Consider the following 27,583-nt stretch of genomic DNA (forward strand, 5'->3'; position numbering starts at 1 on the left):
AGAAACACTCACTTAACCAATTAAAATTTTACTTTTTTTTTATAAAGATAAGAATTATTCTATTAATAAAAGGAGACTAAATTCTAAGAAATATAAACTGATCCATATCTACTTAATTTGCAAGTAAAATATAATTTTATACATGTTTTCAATGTATGAATGCAACTAATATTTTCTATTACTAAGAGGTCAAAAAGGCTTAAATCCATACAATAAATCAGATTAATAATATTATGTATATAAATGATAAGGAAATATTCTTATAATAATCAAATACAAAATTATGTATAAATCAGATTAATAATATTATGTATACAAATAATTAGGAAGTATTCTTATAATAATCAAATACAAAATTTTCTTACTTATCTTATTATTAAACTATGGCTTCCCATCTAAAAGGTATTCATAAACCAAAGGTATTCATAAACCAACAATAGACTCGTATTTTATGATATATTATTTTAGTGAATTATTAATTTATGGGATGAATGGGACCAAAGTGTTATCTAAGGTTTTCTAAAAAATATATTATCTTACTATTTTGTCTAAATTATAAATTTAGCTCATTAGCCCAAGTTGAGACCCTAGAAAATTGTTATTTAATGGAGATTATTAATTTATCTAGTATTAATTTATAGAGATTTTACTGTACTCATGGCCAAAGAAAAGGATTTTGCACATTTATTACTCACTATTACTCCTCTGGGATGGTGGTGAAAGTGATGAGTAAAGAAATTTTTTGAAAATTTCATTAAAGCTAATTATATACTTGATTTAGAAAATTCATAACATACTGTAGAAATATCTAAATTGAACGCTATTTATTTAAATAAATCTATACTGAGAATACTACCTTTAATTTTAATGATCAAATAAAGTCTATGTGAATTATATGAGTTTTGCAATGAGGTCAAATTGTTCACATTTTTTTCAATGACAGATTGACTTTCAAACCCAACAATCAGTAATAGTTTGAAGGATTTTGAGAATGTTTCTCATAAAAGTTATAAAATCTTAAATGTAATTTTGATGCGAATTCGATTCTCTAAGGACCGCTCGAGAAGAAACGAATCGATCAGACAGCGGAAGAATCTATCTTGACTAGGTTATCGATACAAAGATGGAAAACCCTTACGACCCTTCTAATCCCCGAGATTGCGAACAATCTTGATATTATCTCAACCCACAAACTAACGGGTTAGCGAACCAAAGGTGTTGGTAGAATGGCGCCACAATTCAACGTGGTCTTGAATTGATAAGTCAAAACTTGAACAAAGGAGACATAACTCACTTTGTATCAAGGGATGTTCCCAAAGAACAAGAAAAGAGAAAAACTTTCAATTTTTTATTCATCTTATAATTGTCTTACAATTGAAAAGAAAAGACCTATTTATAACTAAACAACTAAACAACTAAGACTAATCCAATTTGGATAAGGATTTAGTCACTTATTTCCCTTACTACTTTTGAATGGCTCAAATAGCTCACATAGCTTGCCATTTTTATTCATAATAATGACTAACTAACCAACTAAACAAGAAAAATCAAACAAAACAAAAGAAACTAAAAACATGAAGATCAAATAGCTAGCGCTCCAGCCCCTCTACGACTTTATGTATTCCAATAGAGTCTTTAACATCATGGATTGAATTGAAAAAACTTTCAAGTATCTTGGCACGAGCTAGTGATGGTCCCACTGCTCGTATCATTCCCCTTCTCTTGAAAACGATTTGTCCTCGAATTGAGATTTGACCAAAAGAAATACACAAGTGTAGCAATAATGGAGGACCTTTAGTATTGTGAAGGGGGATGGAAGTGGTAATGGAAATAAACTGGAAATTTTCTTTTTTTTTTCCCACACAATTAAGGATTGGGAATAATAGTTTTGATAGACTCCCAAAGATGCTAGGAATTGGACAGCAACGAAAAGTTGTGCACAATGGGAAAAGGAAAGTCACGAACTTACTAATCCTAAATAAACTACGAATTGGAAACCCTAGGCACTCTTCTACCACTTAACCACAAATGGATACCAAAAAAGAAAAAGCAAACACATCAAATACAATCTGATTTTTTTTTTTAATTCGGATGAATAGTGACTCGGATGAACAGTACACTATAGTAGATATGAACAATAAGCTACAGGAGCCCGGTGAACAGTACCCGAAATTTTTTTCCTCCTTTTAACAACTCGACACAAGGTTACGACTTCACTTGGAAGAAATTTAATTGGGAGTTAAATTCTTAAAAAACCTGTTTTCAAGAATGTAATCACACTAAGAAATTCTAACCTCGATCAATAAATGGAATAGGTTAGACTCAACTGATAAAATCAAGAAAACAAGAATAATTTTTTTAAAAAAATAAAAAGGTGACTAGGGTTTTGGTAGAAAAAAATTGGAAAAATTAGAAAAGAAAAAGGATATTAACCAGGATCAAGAGCTGAAGCTCTAATACCAGATGATGCGAATTCAATTCTCCAAGGACCGCTCAAGAAGAAACGAATCGATCAGGCAGCGGAAGGATCTATTTTGACTAAGTTATTGATACAAAGATGGAAAAACCTTACGACCCCTCTAATCCCTGAGATTGCGAACAATCTTGATATTATCTCAACCCACAAATTAACGGATTAGCGAACCAAAAGTGTTTGTAGAATGGCGCTACAATTCAACGTGGTCTTGAATTGATAAGGCAAAACTTGAACAAAGGAGACATAACTCACTTTGTATCGAGGAATGCTCCCAAGGAACAAGAAAAGAGAAAAACTCTGAATTTTTTATTCATCTCATAGTTGTCTTACAATGGAATAGAAAAGACCTATTTATAACTAAAAACTAAACAACTAAGACTAATCTAATTTGGATAAGGATTTAGTCACTTATTTAGTCACTAAGACTAATCCAATTTGGATGAGGATTTAGTCACTTATTTCCCTAACTACTTTTGAAAGGCTCAAATAGCTCAAATAGCTGGTCATATTTATTCATAATAATGACTAACCAACTAAACAAGAAAAATCAAACAAAACAAAAGAAACTAAAAATATGAAGATCAAATAGCTAGCGCTCCAGCCCCTCTATGACTTCATGTATTCCAATAGAGTCTTGAACATCATGGATTGAATTGAAAAAACCTTCAAGTATCTTGGCACAAGCTAGTGATGGTCCCACTGCTCGTATCAAATTTCTTCTAGTATCCATTGATTTTGAAAACAAGTTTTTGACCCCAAGTTATGATTGATTTACTAAGGGTATATCAGTTTACAAATTTTCTACTTGTATCTTAAATCATGCTTTTGAAGTAAAAAATTTCTAAAGGCTAGTGTAAATAGCATGAGACATCTTAGGGACATTTTATACTTGGTAAAAAAAGTTGGAAAAAAACTGCTTTTCTAATTTTTACATGCTCAAAAGTTGGTTTAGAGTGATGTTTTCAAGTACAGTGCAAAGTTGGAAAAATTTGTCAATCTATTGCGTGCATCATAATAATGAAAGATTGTAGAGGTTACTCTAGGGTAACTAAATTAAGGTTACAGAAATATGGATGATAGTAATTGATGGATGATTTGTGTGAATATAAGGTTTATTGTATGTTCAAAGGAAAACTGAATTTTAAGGATTGGCTATTGAAGCGAGGTGAGCAGTGTTTTCTATCTTTAATTTTCTAAATGATAATTGAATACAATGATTTATAGAAATAAAGTATGTTTCGATGTTACTCCTATAAGCAGTCCTTGTTATGAATGATTTTCTAAATCTTTTCAAACATTACAAATGTAAGTAAGAAGAGCTATCATTCAACTGTATGTTTTCTTAAATGGCGTATTTTAGTATGCAATATTGGGTCTTGTGTGGGTCATTTTTATTATTGTTTCCCATTGTATGAAACTTGAAGTGAGTATTTTATTTTCAAATGTTAAAGCATGAATAACATGACCGCATGAATTGCTAATGGCTCAATTAAGAACTTACCAGTGACAGCAAACCATAGTTCCCCTTGGAAATTGGATAACTAAATAATTATGCATTGTGAACCTACCTAGTTTCTTGACAGCCCTCTTATTGGGGTTTATATGTTAGGCTGAGTACTCCAATCTTTAAGGCTTCATTGTTAATTGATCCATATATGTGAAAAATTATGCTTATTGTACAGAGTAAAGATTGGCTTATTGGCTTATTGTACCACCCACTTTCTAAAGAAATACGCTATGAATAATACATTGCATGTGATTGTATGTGAACATATATGTTATTGAGAAATGATTCATTGATGAAAAAGTATACGTATGCAGAGCATCTTAGTCCAAAAGTGTAGCCCAGGATAGTTGCTAAGTAATTTGGTCCGATCACCCTATATTACTCATAGTTTTTGCAGATTTAGATGAGTACAAATTAGTTGAGGATAGTCAAGTAAGGATTGAGGTGAATGAAGGATGCACGTATTTGTAGTATTTGATGATTATTATTTAAAGACTTATCTATTTATAGCATCTTTTATAATAAAGGTCTGATTTATGTCACTAGAACAAGTAGTATTATGCTTCTGTTAAGTGACAAGTTCATAAAATGTTTTAAGTGACAAGTTCATAAAATGTAAAACATAGTGAAAGCATAATACTACTTGTTCTAGTGGCTTGTATTCACCACTTATTACATCATATGAAAGATGCTACAAATAGATAAATATTTAAATATTAATCATCAATAACTACTAAAGCATTCTTGCATCCATCATTCAACTTAATGGTCACTTCGGCAATCCTCAATCAGCCCGTACTCATCTAAATCTACAAAAACAATGAGTAACAAGGGGTGAGCACCTTCAATATATTATTTGTAGCACCTTTCTTTAGATATTGAGTAGTTCACAAGTCATGTAATTTGCATAAGCTAGTAAACCAATAAGTCAAATTGCAATCTTTACAATAAGAAAACTTCTTCACACATATGGTTCAATTAATGACACAAGTCTTAATCAAATCACTCAGTATTCAGCCTAACATACGAATCCCACTAGAAGGGCTGCCAAGAAGCTATTTAGGTTCACAAGATCCAATAAGCATAATTATCTAATTAGCTGATTCTCAAGGTAGACTATAGTTCACTGATGTCAGCAAATACATGATTGGCCCCATTAACAATTCATGTAATTATGCAATTTATACTTTTGCATTTGAAAATCAATAATTCACTTCAATATTCATACTATAGAAAACAATAGCAACAATGATTTACATACGGTTCAATTTCGTGTACTAAAATACGTCAATTGAGAAACCATGCGTTTGCAAGACAACTCTTCTTGTGCACATTTATAAGTTTTGAAAACATTTAGAAAATTATCAGTAACAGGGATACTTGTAGAAGTAACCTTGAAACATGATTTATTTCTATTAATGGTTGCATTCAAATATCATTTAGAAAAATAAAAAATATTAAAGACTACTCACCTTTCATCAAAATTCAATCTTTAAACTTTGATTTTCCTTAAAACTTGCAATATACCCTATATTCGTATAAATCATCATCAGTTACTACCATCTATACTTTTAGAACTTAACTTAATTACCCTAGAGTAATTCCTATAATCTTCAGTTACTATGATGCATGCAATACGTTGACAAGCTTTTTCATCTTTGCACTTTACTGAAAAATATCACTTTCAACCAATATCAGAGGATGTAAAAATTGGAAAGCACCCTTACCTTACCCTTTGTTCGGTATGAAATGTCCCTTAGGAATCTCAGGCAATTTACACAAGGTTTTAGGGGCTCTTGACTTCAAAAGCGTGGCTTAAGATGCAGTAGAAAATTTGTAGACTAATATACTCTCAGTAAACTAACCATAACTTGGGATTGAAAACCACGTTTTCAAAATCTGAATATATTGTTAGAAACTACATTCAAATTCTAGAGCTTTTGTGAAGAAACCATTCTCAAAATCTTTCAATCCGTCATTGATATTCGAGGTTGAAAGTCAATTCATTGTCAAAAATAGACTGACAATTTGACCTTCTTTCAGAAGTCACCTTAATTCATACAGATCTTGTGATTATTAAATTTTTTTCAAAAGCACTAATCTCAGTCTAGTTTCATATAAAATAAACGGCATTTAATTAGTTGTTTCTATAATAAGTTATGAATTTCCAAAGTTAGACTTATAATAAACTTTTACAAAAAAATTCCAATAAATTGCACCTTTTACAAACCTCTTTCCTTTTTCTTCAATTCACAATCTAACGTGGCTACCAGTACCCACCACCTTCATCACCAGCCGAGATAAGCAGCAGTGATCAGCAATTGCCCTCCCAAGCTTTCCCGGCAACCTTAGTCCAGTGAGTCACCAGGCTAGTTGGTCTTGCCCATTGGCAATGGTTTCCTTTTTCCCTTATATTTTCCACAATTTTTTTTCCTATTCCTTTTCTACATGCAAAAACTAGTTCTTGTTTTGAAGAAAACATGCAATATTCCAGCCACAAATCAAACACGATACACACAATAACATTCTATAATTCTTTCTAAGCAAGATCATAAGTTACCTATGTCTATTCTTGAAGCAACTATACAATTAATTATTAAATCAAATTCTTAATTTGAAGAAATCACTGTACTTCTAGGTATTGATCTCCTCTTCTTGTTCTACTATTAGACTTAGATGAATCTTCCTTGCTTGACTTTTCCCTCCTTTTCTTCCTTTTGTTTATCATTTGCTAGCGAAGAAGAAATAATAGTGAGGGATTATTCTTGCCTAGGGTATTTATGAGTATACTTCCTTTTGTTTATCATTTGCTAGTGAAGAAGAAATAATAGTGAGGGATTGTTCTTGCCTAGGGTATTTATGAGCATACGTTGGGTGAATTTCCTTTGATTTTATTAACATGAGACAAAGGATTTATTGTAACAAAAACCTTCTAGATTATTTAAGCCTTATCCCATCATCTTTTCTTTTCTTTTTTTTTTTCTTCAAAAAATCCATAAGTGCCTTCTTAGCTGACTTGGGCCTTAGTTTGGGGTTCAGGCTTTTTTTTTTTAACAAAAATTTGTTTTAGCCCTAATGCCTTTTTCCCTTTTTCTTTAATCGATAATCCGAGTCCAATTTAAACAAACAATTCAAAGCTTAGATTAATTACAGATTAATAAAAATGCTGGTCATAATAGAATCCATTTGAATGAAGATGGAAAGCCAAGGACCCAGAAACTCCCTTTCTATCCGTTGGAAAGAGTTGACCAGCTCATACAGAACTTCAAATGGAACAAAGTAGCTCTGAGCCAAATCATGTGTAGAAAGGATGTGGAGAACATTATGCAATTCCCCATTAGCATCATAAACTTTTTTGGAACCGGTGCAAGAATGGGATCTATTTTGTAAGATCAGCATATAACGCAGCCCAGAAGACGACGAAAAGAAGTTAAAACAGAATGTAAATGTGGGTGAACCTAGGATGAAAGGACAGAGCTTCAAGATATGCAGCTTCTTATAGAAGCCTAATATCAAACATAAGATCAAAGTTATATATTTGGAAATATCTTCAGCAGATCCTCCCAGTCAAACGCTGTAATCCATAGCAGAATTAGGCAAGCAACCTAATCTGTCAAGGATGCGGGGAAGGTAAAAGAATCAATTGAGCATGCTCTTATTCTTGGCCCTGGTGCTGAAGCAATATGGGAATGCTCTCCAGTTATCCGGGATGGACCAGGAGAGCAAAGAGGCAATTTTTGGGGAAGAAGCTGAAAAGGAGAAACAAGCGGAAGAGAGAACTCAGACGCATAGCAATCACAACAAACATTCTGTGGCAAATTTTATTAGCAAGAAGATCAATTTTAAAACTGGCAGATGAATGCTATGATTTATGAAATGAAGATGATGCAGCTAGCTATCACTGAGTAGTCGAAATTTGAAGATTTGAAAATAAAAAAGATGGAATTATATTATGCGGCTCAGTAGAAGACAGTGAGGTAAACCATCGGAATCTTCCCCCCATAAATAACATTAAAATCAATGTAGCTTCAAAGAGCCACACTGGCAAAGGAAAAGCGGGTAGGGCAGTTGCAAGAAACGGGAGAGGTGAGATAATTACTGCCTGGACAATCACTGGCCATATCTGGAGGAAAAAGGTGCAGATGAAGTCAGCTAAGGCAATCAAATTAAGCCTCACCAGAGTTCTAGAGGAAGGATTGCAGAATGTAATCATTGAAGCAGATCACAAGCATGTTATTGACAAACTACTGAGGCACGATAGAGTTCTCCTATTTGAGTAAAAGTTCATGCATGAAGTCATAGAGTTGCTTTGTTTGCAACAGAACTAGGAAAGAAATTTAGATGGAAGAATTATCTTCCCGCGGTTAGTTGAACAACCACAAGTAGACCTTGGGCAGTTGCCTACCACCTTACTACTAATAAAATAATGATTCCATTAATATCTAAAAAAATATTTATAATAATTTAAAGAAAATACCCAAAAAAAGAGAATCTATAGGATGGATTCATATAAGTTCCATCCAAATGATTATCATGTCTACATTTAGAGAAGGGCCAAATACTCCTATAAATCTTGGTATAATAGATAATAGAATAAAGAATAGGGAAAAAAACTAACCTTTGTATTTTTAGAGGATATCTTAAATATCAAAAGTTAATATTTAATTTGATAGAACACTTTCCTTAATACAAGATTTTAAAAGAAAGAATTTCCTTTTCAATGGAAATAGACCATATTCTATTACATATATGATTTCTTATGCCTTATCAAATCCTCATCGTACTGGAGACTTTTCCAAAACTGAATTCATAGAAAAAATATATCCTCCTCTCCCTAAATTATTTTCTGAAGTAGGAAAATATATCCTCCAAAATTACTAATATAGAATATAGAATTAAATGAGAAATTTAATTTAGATATAAGTCAAAAACCCCTACTACATAAACCAAATACATTTTTACCAATATCATCTTATACACTGTAAAGTTATTTACACTCTGTTAAAACAATGTTCACGTTTTGGTCAAAAAACAAGAAGAATGTAAATCAATTCTTCAATAAGAAAAATCAGGGTAAAATAACTTGAAACAGTACGCAGCCAATACATAATATAAACTTCTCCAATGGGCAACTCTTTTGCACTATAGGAACTGGAACTTCACAGACCTTACAGAAAATGTTGCAAATTTTGGGAGATTTACATTACATTATAAGGCACATGCAGGATCTATCAAGAGTTGATACAACTTAGGGAATTTTTCAGTAGCTAAAAGAGTTCATATTGTAAAATGGTATTCGCATTAATCCAACAGCAATGACCTTTACAAGGAACTTAGTCAGCCTAGCGAGTTCAAAATTGCCAAATTGCCTAATGAAGTCATAATTAGTGATTACAAGCTGAAACTATCACTGTGCAAGGATCTAATACAGGGCAGGAATATTTTAAAATGATCCTTGCTTAAATTAAATCGAATAATTCACCTTTCATTCCACTCAAGGTAAGAATGCCAGCTCATATGCCAATAAGCTGGCAGCAACTATCTCAAGGTAGCTGGCTGTGGTGACGAGCTTCATCCAGCTCTGAGGATTGTGAAATTCAAGGTAGCACAAAGGACGACATGGTTGAAAGATGCTACATATCTTCAAACAACGTTGAGTAACCTTCGCTTTGGCTGAAGAAAAACAAGATCCAACCACCAAGTCAACCCAAAGCAAGAAGAAAATTCCAAAACAAGATCATGAGCTGTATTAGTACATCAAGAAAAATTTGAATAGACCTAATGAAAATGTAGGATCGTGGCAGGGGATACGGGCAGCTTAAGAGAAAAGGCTGTGTATTGTTTCTGGTTTTAGTTAACCCTTTAATCAATCTGAACAGAGGCGTAAAAGCATGACAACCAGATGCATATTGCATAAAACATGTCACCAAGTTATGTATTAAAAAGAAGAAGAAGAAGAAGAAGAAGAAAAAGGGAACAGATAAAACAGCTACTTGGTAAAGAAGAAAGTATACGTAATGCATTCACTAGAAATTGTCAACTGACATAATTTAACTTAACATGTAGCCAATTAGTTTTGCACTGAGAACTGACAATCCAAAAGAAATTGAACAGGTTTTGGAACCAGGAGGGTTGCAGCCTTATTCAAATTAATGATTATTAGGTGAGGAAACTTTCCGGACAGCCCCTAAACTATTGTCTCTGTACGGTTTTGGCCCCTCAACTATAAATTGTTACAAATAAGCACTTGAAAAAAAATGCTTAGTTTATGGACTTCCATCAATTTTGGCCATTAGAGGTGATGGAATTAGTGCAAAACTGACCAAACAAAAAAATTAACCCACCAAAACAACCTAAAAGGCCTGGTTGACTGATTATTTCATCAAATAAGGGTTAAAGAAGGTGGAAGATCAAAAAAGCGGAAGAAACATTAAATTCCATGTTATTAGTTGACTTAATATAGTTGGTTTCTTAACCAAATGGTGGGTTGGTTTTTATGTTTGGTCAGTTTCACCCTTAATTCCATTACATTTAACCCCCAAAAATTGACGGAAATCCTTAAACTAAGTTTTTTTTTTTCAAGGGTTTATTTGTGACAATTTATAGTTAAGGGGACAAAACTGTGCAAAGTGGATAGTTTAGGGGCCTGCCGGAAAGTTTCCTCTAATCAGGTCCAAGTCCATGTTAGGATTCAAATAGTCAATTTCCTTGGCTGCCTAAGCTGCTGCTATTTCCAGGTGCAATCAAAGTTGGGATTACACATCATAATGGTTTAAGGTACAATGGTCCAAAATATCATCTAACATCAAGCAAAAAGTTACAAGCAGGCAATGGCTATTATCCATTTCCACCAATATTAAAATAAGTTTTAGTTCTAGCATTGAGAAACACCAGCACATAGCATAGCAATAGATGACAACAAAGTCATGAGATAATTAAGAAATAACTTTTTCACAAGGTCGCTAAATAAAGGTACAGTCTTAAGGCATGAAAGTTAAGATTATTTGCATCCAATTAAAAAACCAGAAGAGACATTGTGACCAATGACACATAAAACTGTGCACAAAAGAATATACAGTAACGGACTCATGTACAGCAAGATTACTGCTCTTCATATTGTTATTAAAATTATGATAAAGGGTGGTACAGAATGCATGCACACTCAACAGTTCATTTTCAACACACAGATATATAATACTAGAAGTAAAAGCTTTGCTAGTGAAAAACGGTACTTACATATGTATTTTCAACCTCTTCAAGAAATTTCTCAGGGTACTCAATATAGGTAAGACAATCTTTCTTCACTGTAGCTATAAGTTCTTTTTCGCCAGATTTTTCAAGGTTCTTTATCAAGATCCTGAATATTAGCTCGTCAGGAATACAACCTGATCCCTTCATTGATTCATATGACTCCATTGCCTTTTCTATCATTTTGACACGGAAATATGCTCCAATCATCTCAGTGTATGTTCTGGTGTCAGGCCTTAGGCCTTCTTTCTCTATCTCACCAAAAAGCTGTTCAGCCATTTCAATGTTGCTACTCTTTCCCAACACCAGGACCATGTCACTGAAAATAGATATATCCGGTTCATACCAAACTTCTTTTCTAGCAAAATTAAATACCTGAGTCCTGATTGCTTTTCAGATAATGCACACTTAAAAGGGAAAAAAATCAAGCCAAGATAAGGAGACATTTTAGGTTGAACTTTGGGTCTGTTAAACGTAAACTATTTCTCTAAAAGCACAACTTTTACCATATGCCATGGCAGCTAGAGAGAGCTGAAGTGCCATTTCATTCAAAGTTTTCATTATGCAACTATAAAAAAAAATGCACTAAAGTCAAGTACAACCACCCAGTGAACAGACGATAGACAATGACCTGTAGTGTTTGTTATAAAAAGACATTCCTTGTTTTCAAACTGGAATCAGAAGACACTGATGTAACAAAAGAAAGGCATTTAGCATGAATAGACGCAAAGTATTGTGTCAAAAAGCATGAATGACTTGCGTGGGAACATGAGTCTACCTTAACAAAGAAACTTTACATGATATTACCATACTGTACAATCCCCACAATTTTCAATGTTAGCTAAAGTCCATCTATAAACTTACAAGCATCTCTTATGTCTTCAATCTAATGAGATCAGGAAGTCAGGCAAACCTCTCGTTTTAGATTTTCAACTGCTCTTCACTAAAAAAATTGGTATAGGCATAATTCTACTTTTACTAGGAGGCTTTCCAGAAACTATCTACCACAGAGGTGGATAGGAACTGATTCTGTTACGTATTAAGACAAAATTCACAAATGACTTAACCTTGACTTTTACACTAAATCCTTCATGCAAGTCTCACAGACTAAAAAACTAAAATTAAAATTACAATCATGTTCACTTGATTTCTCATCTTCATCTTGACACTATCAGCACACAATTAACTGCAATCACAATATTCAGACCATCATCCTAACAATATGAGTTATATAGTTAACTTATTAATATCTGTCAAACTTCCCAACATCATTAAAACCTGGTTCAAATAAGACATCCATAATTAAAAACATCATCAAAATAACCAATTATCACTGCATATACATGGGACACATAACTGACGCAAAAAATTTCAAACATAAATTCTGAAATTTAAAATGCTCAAAGCTCAGAAACTATTAAGAAACTGGCTTTTTTTTTTTCATTTTATCTCTTTTCCTTCTCCCAATCCTTTGGTCACAGAAAATACTACTCCCTCCGTCCCACTTTGATAGTCCTATATTCCTTTTTCATCTGTCCCAAATTGTAGTCCACTTTCCAATTGAAGAATGTAATTGTATTTTAATTTTTCTAAAATACCCTTATTCAATGTAAGTAGTTGTTACTATAAACCTAACCCATTTAATGAGAGTTGATTCTTTTTTTACCATTAATTCAAATTCCCATAAAATTGTACCATATTTAATGTGAGGGTATTTTAGGAAAATAGCAATCTAAATTTACTTTTCCAACAAAATTAACTACTTTTTCTTAAACTGTGTGAAAAAAGAAACAGGACTATCAAAGTAGGACGGAGGAAGTATTTTTTTGTTCCAAAACAAAAGACTATGCCCACAAAATTAAATCTTTCTTCAACCCTTCAATTCTTTTCTCATCAAATTCCACAATCACTTTACAAAATCCAATCAATCCCACGAAACCAAAACAGTCACGACCAGATATATATACATTTACCTGAAGGGCTATTTCTACTTCGTTTTGCCTTTGCAGCTCGGATAAAGTATCCAACAAGTCAGCCTTCAGGAGTCTGCTGATTCTATTGGCAAAGACCTCTGCTAATTTGTCTGGAGATTTGCTAATTTCAAAGATTGGACAGCTTGTATGGTTTCTGGAGACAACACCCTTGACCTCCATATTGGTTTTCTTGGTCCAATCTTTCTCAACCCACATGTAATTTTTAGCCTTGATGCGGGCATGGCAGATTGGGAAAAGAGGTATCGAAGTTTCGGTGCAAACCCGCTTGAGGAATGCTCAATTTTAGTGAATCCATAAATGAAATACGGCAGGTGGAACAGAGAGAAACAAATTGGTTTCCCCTTTTTACTTTCTTTCTTTCTTTCTCTAGTATTGCTATTGTATTTCGCCGTTGTTAAGCTATTTCTTTCTCTAGTATTGCTATTGTTTTACAAAAGATTTCCCTTTGTAGTACCTGGATTTCAAAATCCTACTTGCTAGTAGATTTGGCTGTGACATTATCCCCCAGAGCTGTTTGGCTAGCATAACATCATTAAAACTCTCTATGCCTCTAAATCCTAGTCCCCATTTCCTTTTTACCTCTGATAGTTTCCTCCAGCTAACCCAATGCACCTTCTTACCTTTGTCTCCCTCACCTCACCAGAATTTTGCTATTCCACTACTAATCTCTCTACATAACCCCTTTGGTAGCTTGCAGCAGTTCATTGCATAAGCCGGCATGGTCATTGCTACTGACTTGAGTAGCACTTCTTTCCTTGCTGGACTGAGCAGCCTTTCCTTCCAGTGGTTCAGTTTCCTTGCGATCTTTTCCTTGATATATTTGAAGACTGTACTCTTTGATCTCCCAATCACCATAGGCAGTCCCAAGTATTGACTCTTCTTTACCTGTTTCATTCCCTCCATTACCTATAGGATCTGTTGTCTTACTTCCTCCCTCATATTCTTGCTGAAAAAGATTGAGGATTTATCAGCATTGATCACATGGCCAGCAGCCTTTCCATAATCCTCTATCACCTGTACTGCTGCTTTTGCTTCCTGCATACTTGCTTTACAATAAATTAGAGAGTCGTCTGCAAAGAAGAGATGGGTTATGGTAGGGCCTTTTTGAACAATTTTCATACCTGAAATTTGGTGTTATCCTTAGCCAAGTTTAGGAGACTGGTAAAACCTTCTGTACAAACTAAAAAGAGGTATGGGGATAGGAGATCTCCTTGTCTTATTCCTCTGGTGGGTCTAATATAGCCTCTTTTCTCCCCATTTATGTTCATACTATACGAAACAATAGTTATGCATTTCATAATCCATTTGATCCACTGCATACAAAAACCCATTTTTTCAATGATCTTGGCTAATAAGCCCCATTCTACATGATCATAGGCTTTTGACATGTCCAATTTTATTGCCATGTAAGATTCTTTTCGATTTTTTTTCTGTTTAACCAGTGGATGTATTCATGAGCCATGAGGACATTGTCAATGATTTGTTGTCCAGGCACAAAAGCTTATTGATTTTGGTTTATACATTGTCTCAGTATAGGTTTTAGTCTATTAACTAGTATCTTACTGAAGATCTTATAAGACACATTGCACAGATTGATAGGCCTAAGCTGAGACACAAAAATTGGGTGCTCTACTTTAGGGATCAGGGAAATCAGACATTTTACTGGAGTGAAAGAAACTCAGGAGAGCTCTTTATCACATCATTTTTAATGATATTCCAAAATCTTTGGAAAAAGAAAGGGGACATACCGTCAGGTCCTAATGCTTTATTTGGATGCATGGAGAACACTGCTTCTTTTATCTCAGCTTTAGATATTGATCTGATCAGTCTCCTGTTCATTTGGTTAGAGATAGTCCGTGGAACGTTCCTCAAAAGCTCACCCTCTCCTCTTGGATTTGAAGTAGTGAAGATATTCCTGAAGTACTCCGTTATCTCTCCTTGCACCTCCCTCTCAGACTCACACCAGCTCCCATCTTCTCTTTGGAGTGTAGTTATATTATTTTTCTTCCTTCTAGCAACCACACTCGCATGGAAATATGAAGAGTTTCTATCTCCTTCCTTTAGCCACTTGTCTCTAGCTTTTTGACTCCAATAGATTTCCTCTCACCTGTAGGCTTCCTCAAGATTCTTTTTTAACCAGGCAAGTCCTCCTTTCTGGTTTCCATTTTACTGCCTTAGACCTCCTTTATCTCCTTCTGTATCCTCTGAATTTCCTTTTTGTATTTGTATTGAGTTTCCTGCTCCACTCCAATAATGCTAGCCTGCAATTTTTTATCTTCTATTGTAACTTGTATAATCTGGACCCTTCCTGCTCCCCCTTCCATGCTTGACTGATGACTTTCTTTATACCTGTATGCTCGGTCCATCTCCTATCAAATTGAAACCATTTTTTTCACTTCCTCAGTGCTGGCTATGTATCAAGCATGAGTAAGCAATGATTAGATGCTTCCTTGAATAAGTGCTACACTTTGCTTGATCATATAAATCCACCCATCCTTTGCTGCATAAAACTCTATCTAATCTTTCCCTTACTACATTGTCAGGACTCCAATTGTTACACCAGGTCCAAGGTACTCCCTCAAACCCCAAATCAATCAGCTGGTTCTCATTAATGAAATTCCTAAACACTTTAAAACTACTTTCTGTTGCCCCATTTCTCCTTGTTAGAGGTTATGTCGATCATATCCCCCACAAGTATCCAATTCATACCCCTTCCCTAATGGTGTTATCAACATTTGCATAAACACATACATATCACCAGCTAAAATTTCTATCAGTGTCAACGATCAATAATTCAATAGTAAAGTCTGTGTAAAGAATTTTATCAATCTTGAGATCATCCCTCCAGAAAATAGTCATGCCCCCAGATCTACCCACAAGATCAACAACAAATAGTTTATCAAGCTTTATCTACATCTTGATTTTATTCATAAACACTTTTTTGTTTTTTGTTTCAGATAGAAAAATAAATTGAGGGGAGTGGAGGAACATTGACTCCTTAAGTTGGGGAACTGTCAAGGGGCTTCCTGCTCCTCGACAGTTCTACACCAGGGCTCTCATGGGATCATTGGAGCTTTTTTTAAGTTGGGCTCCTCCACCTGTATCAAATAGAGATTGATATCCTAGTGTTCTATAATTTTACCTTTTTTCTTCTGATTTGTGTCCTCATCAATCATACCGTTTCCATCTACTAGAGAAAAGTTCTTTTTTTCTGGTCCTACGTCCGGCTCCTGTCTAGTCCCTATCTCTCTTAGAGGCTTCCTCTTGCCTACCTCTTGAACAATTCTTGTGGTCCCACTGCTGTTTTCTTTCCCTAGTGTCATTTTATTGTCCTTTTTGACAGTGAGGATTTCATGTTGTTTAACTGGTTTTGGGGTGGTACAAATTTCGCCACCATCTATCCACATACAATCCCAGAGTTGGCCCGTTTCTTGTGTTTCACACTCCCTCCTTCCTAGAGACTCTTCCCCAATTTTCAATACCTAAACCCCTCTTTTCCGCTAAGGCCTTCCTGTCCTTCTACTAGCTCCACATTCACGGCCCTCATTCTCTTAACATTCTCCATTGACTTCCTGTTTATACTATCCATAACCCCATGTCCCTTCACTTCTAGTTTGGTACCACTTGTCTTCCCCCTTTCCTGCTTCTTCTTGTCCCCATATACTTCGCCATTACAGCTAGCATTCTCCACACCTATCCCCTGCGCACTTCCTTCCTTATTCATCCCATTACTATCTCTTTTGATATTGTCATAAGTCAGGAGCAACTTTCCATTCTCTTTGTTAACTTCGGCCTTGTACTGTGCAACCCCTTCCTCCCTCTATGGACTGCTAGTAGTTCTCGCATTGTGTGGCTTTTTTTGGGGGCTTCTAGGGAAATTGGCTCTGAGCCAATTACTATATTGTGGTGATTTATCCAGGTTTTCTCTCTTCCATTTGCAGTTCTTCTCATTATGTCCAATTATTCCACAATTAAAACAAAAATCAGGGCATCTTTCGTATTTGAAAGCAATCTATTTAGTCATTCCATTCATGTTAACCATAGTTCCCTTGACAATTGGTTGTGGTAAATCAATTTCAACCAGGATTTTCATATGTCTACCATCTCTGCTTCCTGTATTAGAGATAACAACCTCTTTGACTGCAGAGAAAACCTGACCTATTTTCTTGCCTGCTTCCTTTGTGAACCAGTGAATCGGTAAATTCCATATTTTCACCCAAATCAACGTTGATTGAAAGGCTTCTGAGTTGTCTTCAATTCCTTCCCTTCATAGTTGTAGCACAAAAGGCTGTCCATCAAAAATCCATGCCCGACCATTCAGAACTTTCTCCTGTTCTGTCTAATTTCTGAAGGTAAATTGGAACATATTTATTCCTAGTTCCATAACTTTGACATGTTGTGCAAATTGCCACATAGTATATGTGAAGTTTCTGATCCCCATTGTGACAGCCCCACCTCACCCTAAGGTGAACCAAAGGGTTCGGCGGACTGCCTGCCCAACTCTCGCCAGGACTACGAAGTCGAATCACACAAACCCGATATAGCGTCCAAACGAATACCCAAGAGAACAATCAATCAAAGACTACTAAGTTGAGAAGCATGAGTTCTACACCGTAAGATACCATCTCAAATGGATAGACTTAATGTACATGATAAAACACTTATATATATACATCGAAAACTTTACAATTAATAGCGGGATACTTCATTCAAAGACAATTAGTGTTTTGATTACACAAGAGCTAACAAAAGAACGTTTACACCAGTTCAACCCTTTTCTCAAAATCACGGCTCAAAGTGTGGTTTCCTGTAAGGAAAACAAAGATAACGGGAAGGGGGTGAGCTTGCCCTCAATGAAGTACCAAAATAATAGCAAGTAAGAATCATGAAAATTCATATTCAATTAGTCACATATGCAAATCAAAAAAAGAAATGAACAATACCATAGATAGAAAGGATACGGGTGGCTCTCAGGAGCCAAATTCCCATTTGCTTCACCGAAGATTGATCAAATAATAGTTGACACTCCGTCAACTTCCAAATAAAGTAACCAGTCCAGTCCAGTAGAACACCACTTTACACCAAAATCCCGTTCACCACACATACCCCTTACCGGGCCCGAACACCTCAACAGAAACAGAAGTGGTAATACTCGAGTATACCGAAATCAAGGGTCTCAATAACCAAACATTCCTAGAACAGACTACTGTAGTTTGTTATCTAATCGACCAGGCCCTTGCCGGCTCGACTCGAGTAACTTAGCCACAGGATTTGAGCTCAGAGGTTACAGAAAGGTCGTTGGATACAAGCTTCCAAACGACGTCAGAACAGATACAGATACAGATAACAGATTCAAATTCACACAGTAAATAGACATACAGACAGACAAAAGAACGAGTGTGATGAAGTACACCTTCGTCTCAAACAGAATAAACAGATAATACAGTCATTCATATCATAGATTGCATGTGCAGAAACCAAGTTGAGCAACAATGAAGGGAGTGACACACTCACCAGTTCAAGTAAAACAAATTCAAACGTTCCCCCTCGAAGTACTTCCTGGATCACCAGCACGTCCTAAAATGATCAAAATAAAACAATTATGGTTCCTATGGGAACGACATTCACAAATGAAACTCAACTATGAGTCGTATGCCTAACCAAACGAACTACAAATGCAAGGGTGCAAAAGCGTGATTTTGGAACCAAAAGGTAACGAGAGGACCTAGGGCTTGAACAACCCAAAAGCCCTTCATTTCTATCAGAAGGCAACTCAAACTTAAAGGAACCAAACGGCCTAGAAAATTGGACAGCATCTCCCCTAAATTTGCTTATTTTTCCAGCCATCATGGCTTCATTTTTCCTCAAATCAACCCCAATGTCACACACAAAATAATCAAATTTCAATAGCCATTTAATAGGCTCAATGTCGTACAAGTACAAAATCAAGTTATGAAAATGTCCGAAATGAAGTTTAAACCATAAAACAAAAGACAGATTTGACGTCGCTTAGCGTATCGGACACAACCGAAGCTACGCTTATCGAATTGGTGTGCAATTTATACCGTTTTGAAGCTAAGATAAAGGGCTACAACTTTGATGAAGACCATTTAGTCCAGTTCGTAGTGTAACCAGATCAAAATTTCAAATTATAGAACCAGAGTCTCACAATCAGGCTAGTTAACCGCACAATACTTAAATGACAATAACTCAGGCTACCGAAGTCCAATTGAGTCGTTTTCAGGGCCGTTGGAATGTTAAGACATAGCACTACAACTTCTGTATTTTGGCCAAATGCTAATTCAGTACGGATCAGGGTGAATAGAAGCGGTCTGATTGGCGAAATGTCAACACTGTTCACAGAGCTCTACCTATGGCAGTCAGGGGTATTTTTGTCTTTTCATGTGCTACAGTACTCGGATTAACCTGAAAATTTACAGGAGCTACAAAACATCATTTCCTACAACTTTTATGTTTTAACCTAAGACTGATTTGACCTCCATCATGGCCGAACAGAATCGGGCAGAACAGGGTAAGATGAAACCCTAAATTGGAATTTCCGCACCAAACCAGAAATTTTCCGCAACCAATCATATCCAACATATACAAGCTTCATTTTACTCTATAACAAGCTATCATCCCATGACTAAACAATAATTATTATATAAAAACAGAAAAATCACTAATAAATCAAAAATTCATCAAAACTCCTCTTTCAACCATAAAACCTACCACAAATCAACATATTTAGCCACTAAAACCACTAATTTAACATTATCAAGAACAAAAGAAAAATTTCTTAGCAATTCACCTCAAAAACTCAAGAAAGCTAGCAACTTAGGTCTTCCCTTTCCAAAACAACTCCACCAACCTCTTTAATCCTTCCTAGCAAGGAGTTTTTATGGAGTGATTTGAGATGTTAATGGTTGGAACTCAAGATTTGGGTTTGGATTTGAAGAAACAAGATGAAATTTTCCTCTCTTTTCTCTCCTCAAAGGTTCGGCCAAGCTTCATGAAGAAATGGGATATTTTTGGTCAAATTTTTGGTATTTAGTAAAGGTAAGAAAGTTAGGTCAAAGTCCAAGTACAAATAGTTTTGTGACAAGTGGCCCTTTAGGGTTTCAATGCCATCCTTTTGTCTACCAATGGTAATTTATCTAGCAACCTCTAATTGTATCCTAGCACCTTGTAAAATAATATCACTTGATACAAAACTCCAACAAGTTGTCAAAAATATATCGCATTTACCGCACTAGCAGGTCCCACGTCAATAATACACTTCAAACTTATCATGAACTAACTTAAACTAGGAAAATGATTTAAAAACTATATTCACTTATAAAATCTCTGGAAAAATCGAAATAGTAGGGTATAATGAAGAAAAATGCAGGCGAGGAAATAATATAAAATTAGAAAAATTTACGGGTCCTCACACTCTCTCCCCCTTAAAGAAATTTCGTCCTCGAAATTTCTTTCTCACGAATCTATCAAAATCTGCGTTAGATGGCGGATCATACCTTCTACGTTCTCAGACGAGTCAGAGACCTGAAATTGCTCTAGGGAATTCACCCAAACCGGTACTTTCGATCCAGTCCCTTTCCCCTTTGTATGTCCAGGGTTAGTCTTGATTGGTTGTTGGGTTCTTTTCCCTTCGCGTAGTACAACTGGGCAGTTAGCAACCCGATGATTGACGCCCCCACAACGCAGGCATTTTCCCCTTCTTTTTCAACAATTCACCTCAATATGATTGATTTTTCCACAATAGCCACAAGAGATTTGATCTCCTGGTGAGACCCCTCTCGGAGTATCTTCTTTAGGTGACCCCAAAATTCTCACACCACTAGTTCCTCTACCTACCTTAGCGTGTGGCCTACCTGGATCACCTTGTTCTTGCCTTTGAATTTCACTAAGTGCACCCCTTTTCTTTGCATGGAGGGCCTTCACCTGTGCACCTAAAATTTCTATCCTTTGAATTTTCTCTGGAACTTCCGTAAAAGTATTAATTTGTGCCCTTGCTAAAGTCCCTGCTGAAATCCCTTAGCATTGCCTTTTCAGTTCTATGTTCTCGTGCAATAGCTCAATTTTCTCCGAGTATTCATGTTTCCATCGCTCTTCCCAGTACTCGGCTAATCTCTTTTGAACCTCTTTTTCGTTTCGAAGAATCTCGATTTTCTTATACATACCAACCATGTGTGCCATCTCGCGGATTCGGTAGAACTGAAGTGATAGCCTGCCAGGCAAGTTAATGAATCATAATAAGTAACTAGGTATAAGTGGCATTCTAACCATTTAACTGTTAGGTTCCTTTACTCCCAATTCAACCACGGAAGATTAAACTTAGATATGCTCAAATGAAATAGGCAGGAAAGTAGAACATGGTTAGGACAATATCTAATGATACTATACCACGTATCACGTATATACATATTGAAACTTCAAAGCATACTTCGTATATTAAGAGTTTCACACCTTATGTCACATCTTTGTTTTCACAATCTCTCTACCTACTTCCATAACTCTTAATCTCGGTACTCTCATCATCAAGCCAAGTTCATACAGGAACATTAGTGGATAGGTATCAAGGAAATATAGGCAAGGGTCGTCCGTCGAGGACCAAACTACGGGTATCAGATATTCAAAGTGAGGTACAGACCTAGATCATTGCAGTCAGGCCATCTCAAATCAAATAAACACTTATCAAGTCCTCACAGTCATAGCAAAGAAAACAGGTCTTAGGTGTGAATGTCTCAATGTACCCTACAATCTAGTCACCCTCTAAAAAATCCTAGCCAGACTAGTATGAGATTAGTCCATGATAACACTTCCAGATCCAACCCCCTCGATCAGTCTAATGACTAGGTCCAATGTAAAACTCCTCCGTGCCTTGGCCTTTGCCATCAAGACTTACCTCAAGTTCAATTAAGATACAGACCCTTATTCTAGCGCTCTCCACCCTTTGGTACTCAAGTACGAGAATCCACAATAAGATAATTCACAACTCGAGTCGGCCGGTCCCAAGAGTAAATCATCCATATTAAAGATTCCTATCCGACATCCGTATATATCTTCCTCAGGTACCAAGATAAAAATTTTTACACTACAACGTGCACGGTTCATAGCTTATGCTCAAAAGAGCACCTATACCTTTAGACACATTCACGAAATCAGGACCATAACACCACTTGGCCCAAACTCACTCCGCGAAAAGACCACGCGAACCTGACTCTGATACCACTGTGACAGCCCCACCTCACCCTAAGACGAACCAAAGGGTTCGGCGGACCGCCTGCCCAACTCTCGCCAGGACTACGGAGTCGAATCACACAAACCCGATATAGCGCCCAAACGAATCCCCAAGAGAACAATCAATCGAAGACTACTAAGTTGAGAAGCATGAGTTCTACACCGTAAGATAACATCTCAAACAGATACACTTAATGTACATGATAAAACACTTATATACATACATCGAAAACTTTACAATTAAAAGGGGGATACTTCATTCAAAGACAATTAGTGTTTTGATTACACAAGAGCTAACAAAAGAACGTTTACACCAGCTCAACCCTTTTCTCAAAATCACGGCTCAAAGAGTGGTTCCCTGTAAGGAAAACAAAGATAACGGGAAGGGGGTAAGTTTACGCTCAATGAGGTACCAAAATAATATCAAGTAAGAATCATGGAACTTCATATTCAATTAGTCACATATGCAAATCAAATAAAGAAATGAACAACACCATAGGTAGAAAGGATACGGGAGACTCTCAGGAGCCAAATTCCCATTTGCTTCACCGAAACTTGATCAAATAATAGTTGACACTCCGTCAACTTCCAAATAAAGTAACCAGTCCAGTCCAGTAGAGCACCACTTTACACCAAAATTTCGTTCACTACACATACCCCTTACCGGGCCCGAACACCTCAACAGAAATAGAAGTGGTAATACTCGAGTATACCGGAATCAAGGGTCTCAATACCCAAAGATTCCTAGAACAGACTACTGTGGTTCGTTATCTAATCGACCAGGCCCTTGCCGGCTCGACTCGAGTAACTTAGCCACAGGATTTGAGCTCAGAGGTTACAGAAAGGTCGTTGGATACAAGCTTCCAAATGACGTCAGAACAGATACAGATATAGATAACAGATTCAAATTTGCACAGTAAATAGGCATACAGACAGACAAAAGAACGAGTGTGATGAAGTACACCCTCATCTCAAACAGAATAAACAGATAATACAGTTATTCATATCACAGATTGCATGTGCAGAAACCAAGTTAAGCAACAATAAAGGGAGTGGCACACTCACCAGTTCAAGTAAAACAAATTCAAACGTTCCCCCTCGAAGTACTTCCTGGATCACCAGCACGTCCTAAAATGATCAAAATAAAACAATTATGGTTCCTATGAGAACGACATTCACAAATGAAACTCAACTATGAGTCGTATGCCTAACCAAACGAACTACAAATGCAAGGGTGCAAAAGCGTGATTTTGGAACGAAAAGATAACGAGAGGACCTAGGGCTTGAAAAACCCAAAAGCCCTTCATTTCTATCAAAAGATAACTCAAACTTAAAGGAACCAAACGGCCTAGAAAATTGGACAGCATCTCCCCTAAATTTGCTTACTTTTCCAGCCATCATGGCTTCATTTTTCCTCAAATCAGCCCCAATGTCACACACAAAATAATCTCATTTCAATAGCCGTTCAATAGGCTCAATGTCGTACAAGTACAAAATCAATTTAGGAAAATGTCCGGAAATGAAGTTTAAGCTATAAAACAAAAGACAGATTTGACGTTGCTTAGCGTATCGGATACAACCGAAGCTACGCTTATCGAATTGGTATGCAATTTATATCGTTTCGAAGCTAAGATAAAGGGCTACAACTTTGATGAAGACCACTTAGTCCAGTTCGTAGTGTAACCAGATCAAAATTTCAAATTACAAAACCAGAGTCTCACAATCAGGCTAGTTAACCGCACAATACTTAAATGACAATAACTCAGTCTACCGAAGTCCAATTGAGGCGTTTTCAGGGCCATTGGAAAGTTAAGACATAGAACTACAACTTCTGTGTTTTGACCAAATGCTAATTCAGTACGGATCAGGGTGAATAGAAGCGGTCAGATTGGTGAAATGTCAACACTGTTCACAGAGCTCTACCTATGACAGTCAGGGGTATTTTTGTCTTTTCATGTGCTACAGTACTCAGATTAACCTAAAAATTTACAGGAGCTACAAAATATCATTTCCTACAACTTTTATGTTTTAACCTAAGACTGATTCGGCCTCCATCATGGCCGAACAGAATCGGGCAGAACAGGGTAAGATGAAACCCTAAACTGGAATTTCCGCACCAAACCAGAAATTTTCCGCAACCAATCATATCCAACATATACAAGCTCCATTTTACCCTATAACAAGCTATCATCCCATGACTAAACAATAATTATTATATAAAAATAGAAAAATCACTAATAAATCAAAAATCCATTAAAACTCCTCTTTCAACCATAAAACCTACCACAAATCAACATATTTAGCCACTAAAGCCACTAATTTAACATTATCAAGAACAAAAGAAAAATTTCTTAGCAACTCACCTCAAAAACTCAAGAAAGCTAGCAACTTAGGTCTTCCCTTTCCAAAACAACTCCACCAACCTCTTTAATCCTTCCTAGCAAGGAGTTTTTATGGAGTGATTTGAGATGTTAATGGTTGGAACTCAAGATTTGGGTTTGGATTTGAAGAAACAAGATGAAATTTTCCTCTCTTTTCTCTCCTCAAAGGTTCGGCCAAGCTTCATGAAGAAATGGAATATTTTTGGTCAAATTTTTGGTATTTAGTAAAGGTAAGAAAGTTAGGTCAAAGTCCAAGTTCCAATAGTTTTGTGACAAGTGGCCCTTTAGGGTTTCAATCCTATTCTTTTGTCTACCAATGATAATTTATCTAGCTAACCTCTAATTTTATCCTAGTACCTTGTAAAATAATATCACTTGATACAAAACTCCAACAAATTGTCAAAAATATATCGCATTTACCGCATTAGCGGTCCCACGTCAATAATACATTTCAAACTTATCATGAGCTAACTTAAACTAGAAAAATAATTTAAAACTCTATTCACTTATAAAATCTCTGGAAAAATCGAAATAGTAGGGTATAATGAAGAAAAATGTAGGCGAGGAAATAATATAAAATTAGAAAAATTTACGGGTCCTCACACCCATTACGTTGGCTACCTTATCTCCATAGATCCTTCCAATAAGACTCCTACGACATTCTTCTCTGCACCCATGCACATCAGCAATGTTGAGCTCAATACCACTATGCTCCTTCTCGGTTAACATAAAATTTCACATAATATTCTCTAAATCCTCCATCACCCAACCAAGATCGTCCACGGACTCTCTCTCCCCAGTGGCAGGCTGCTCAGACCTCACTCGGAGATAGGAAGAGTGCTCTATACTTCTCCAGCAAGAACCCCGAGCCTGACAGCTACAGATCTGGATTAGAGTAGCTGGAAAGTATGCAAGGAAAACCAAGTTAAAAAACAAATCCAAACGAAAGGTTAGCAAGAAGAAGAAAAACTCGGAAGTTCCAAAACTCTCAATCAGTTAGAGGCTATGTGGAAAGATCATCATTCTGAATTCATTAATAGATGTTTGCCTCCCTAGAGTGCATTAAATGTAGTTTGGGCTTTGGTCTGAAGGCTATTAAAAGCAGGATCTCAATGAAGTCCGGGTCTGGAGTTACAAAAGAAATTTGAGGGATAAGGAAGTGATGAAATTGAGAAGTATTAAGGGTGCTGATCTCTTGGCAGCGACAGTTGGGTGTAAAGTTGAGCCACCCACTACGGGGGACTATCCCTCTCTAACCTAGAGAGAATTTCCTCTCACACAAGGAGAGACCTCCGCTTACAGATTCGACTAGTTAAACAAAATTGCATGATTGAGTTATTAGATAACTCAAAATATGTAAAAATATTATAGTTATTTTAATTCATAATTGATTATCCATAGTCACAACCAATAGTTTCTAAGGTTATACAAAATTGAGATAGCGGAAACAACACATATCAACAATTTTCACTTTAAAGATGTAAATGAGAAAGGGAAAGAGGAGGAACTAATGGCAAGAGAAAAAATGAAGTGAAGAAATGGAAGAAAGGAGTGAAAAAATAAAATGAAATGGATGATTGTAATTTTCATTAACATTTATTTAGTGTGAGTGCAAAAAGTATCTTAGATGCGAGGGAAACTTAGTAAATGGGTACCATTATGGTTAATGTATTGATTTTCAAGTACCTATCCTAAAGTCAATGAATTCACAATTCCCAATTTATGTAAGAAAGTTCTTTTAATTTTCGGAAAAGTTTGGTTTTTGATATAATTCTATATTATTTATATTTTATTTCTTTCTAGAATAAATAAAAAAGATTTAAAAGGCAAAATAAGCAAATCATGAAGAAAACATTAAACAAAAAATAGGAGCAAAGCTAAGGAGCAAAAAAAGATGAAGAAGTCATCATCCTCCCCATTGTTGCAACTGTGTTACGCCCACGTGCAACCTAAGAGGGGATGAATTTGGTTATATTAAACTAAGAAAATTATGACAAAATTTCACCCAATTTTAACTAGTCAAATTCGCCTAAGTGAACGCACGCTTAAATAAGCAAAATAACAATAAAAATAAGGCAATTTAACCAAACAAACAAGTAATAAAAGCAATAAAAGGTAAACAGAGTTTCAAACCAAACAAACTCCCAAGTTTCTTTCAAATTTGGAGTTGATTCTTCCATAGTAGTTTCTTCAATTGATGGCGCAACAAACCACCTTGTACATAAGAAAGATCACTCTTTGCTCGCGCTAAATACCCTTTCATTCAGTTAAAAATTTTACAACTTCACTCAATATAACCCTCACTATATTAAAATTGAACGCCTCTAACCAATTAAGAACTGCTACACTTTTCAATCTCACCAAGATTACAATTACATCTACACATAATAGTATTTTCTCTCAAAATCACACTTACAAAACTTGTAGTCTTGTATGCAAAAGTCTGTCTAATATTCAGACATGGAATTATTTATAAATAATGAACATTTTCCCTAAAAGTCTCTCCAGTGGTCAAAAACTAGCTCTCCAAAAACTAGCCATTAGAGCTGTTGGGCACTTGATAGTTCAGTTTTGTGTCTAAAGGTTGTTAAGTTGGTCTTTACTAGAAGTCTAGAAAGGTCATGTAGCGTTCGAGAAATGCATTTGATAAAGGCCGAGAATTTAGCCAACTTTTCAGACATCCAATAGGCATGTTATGCCCTTGAAACATTGTCCAGTTACTGAAATTGCACTT

General features: G+C 35.8%; 1 pseudogene; it reads right to left on the bottom strand.

Annotated features, from left to right (window-relative positions):
- Nucleotides 1–9,239: 9,239 nt before the first annotated feature.
- LOC113737607 (protein THYLAKOID ASSEMBLY 8-like, chloroplastic) lies at nucleotides 9,240–13,446 on the bottom strand (annotated as a pseudogene).
- Nucleotides 13,447–27,583: the final 14,137 nt, after the last annotated feature.

This window comes from Coffea arabica, chromosome 3e, assembly GCF_036785885.1.
Source record: "Coffea arabica cultivar ET-39 chromosome 3e, Coffea Arabica ET-39 HiFi, whole genome shotgun sequence".
Classification (NCBI taxonomy): Eukaryota; Viridiplantae; Streptophyta; class Magnoliopsida; order Gentianales; family Rubiaceae; genus Coffea; species Coffea arabica.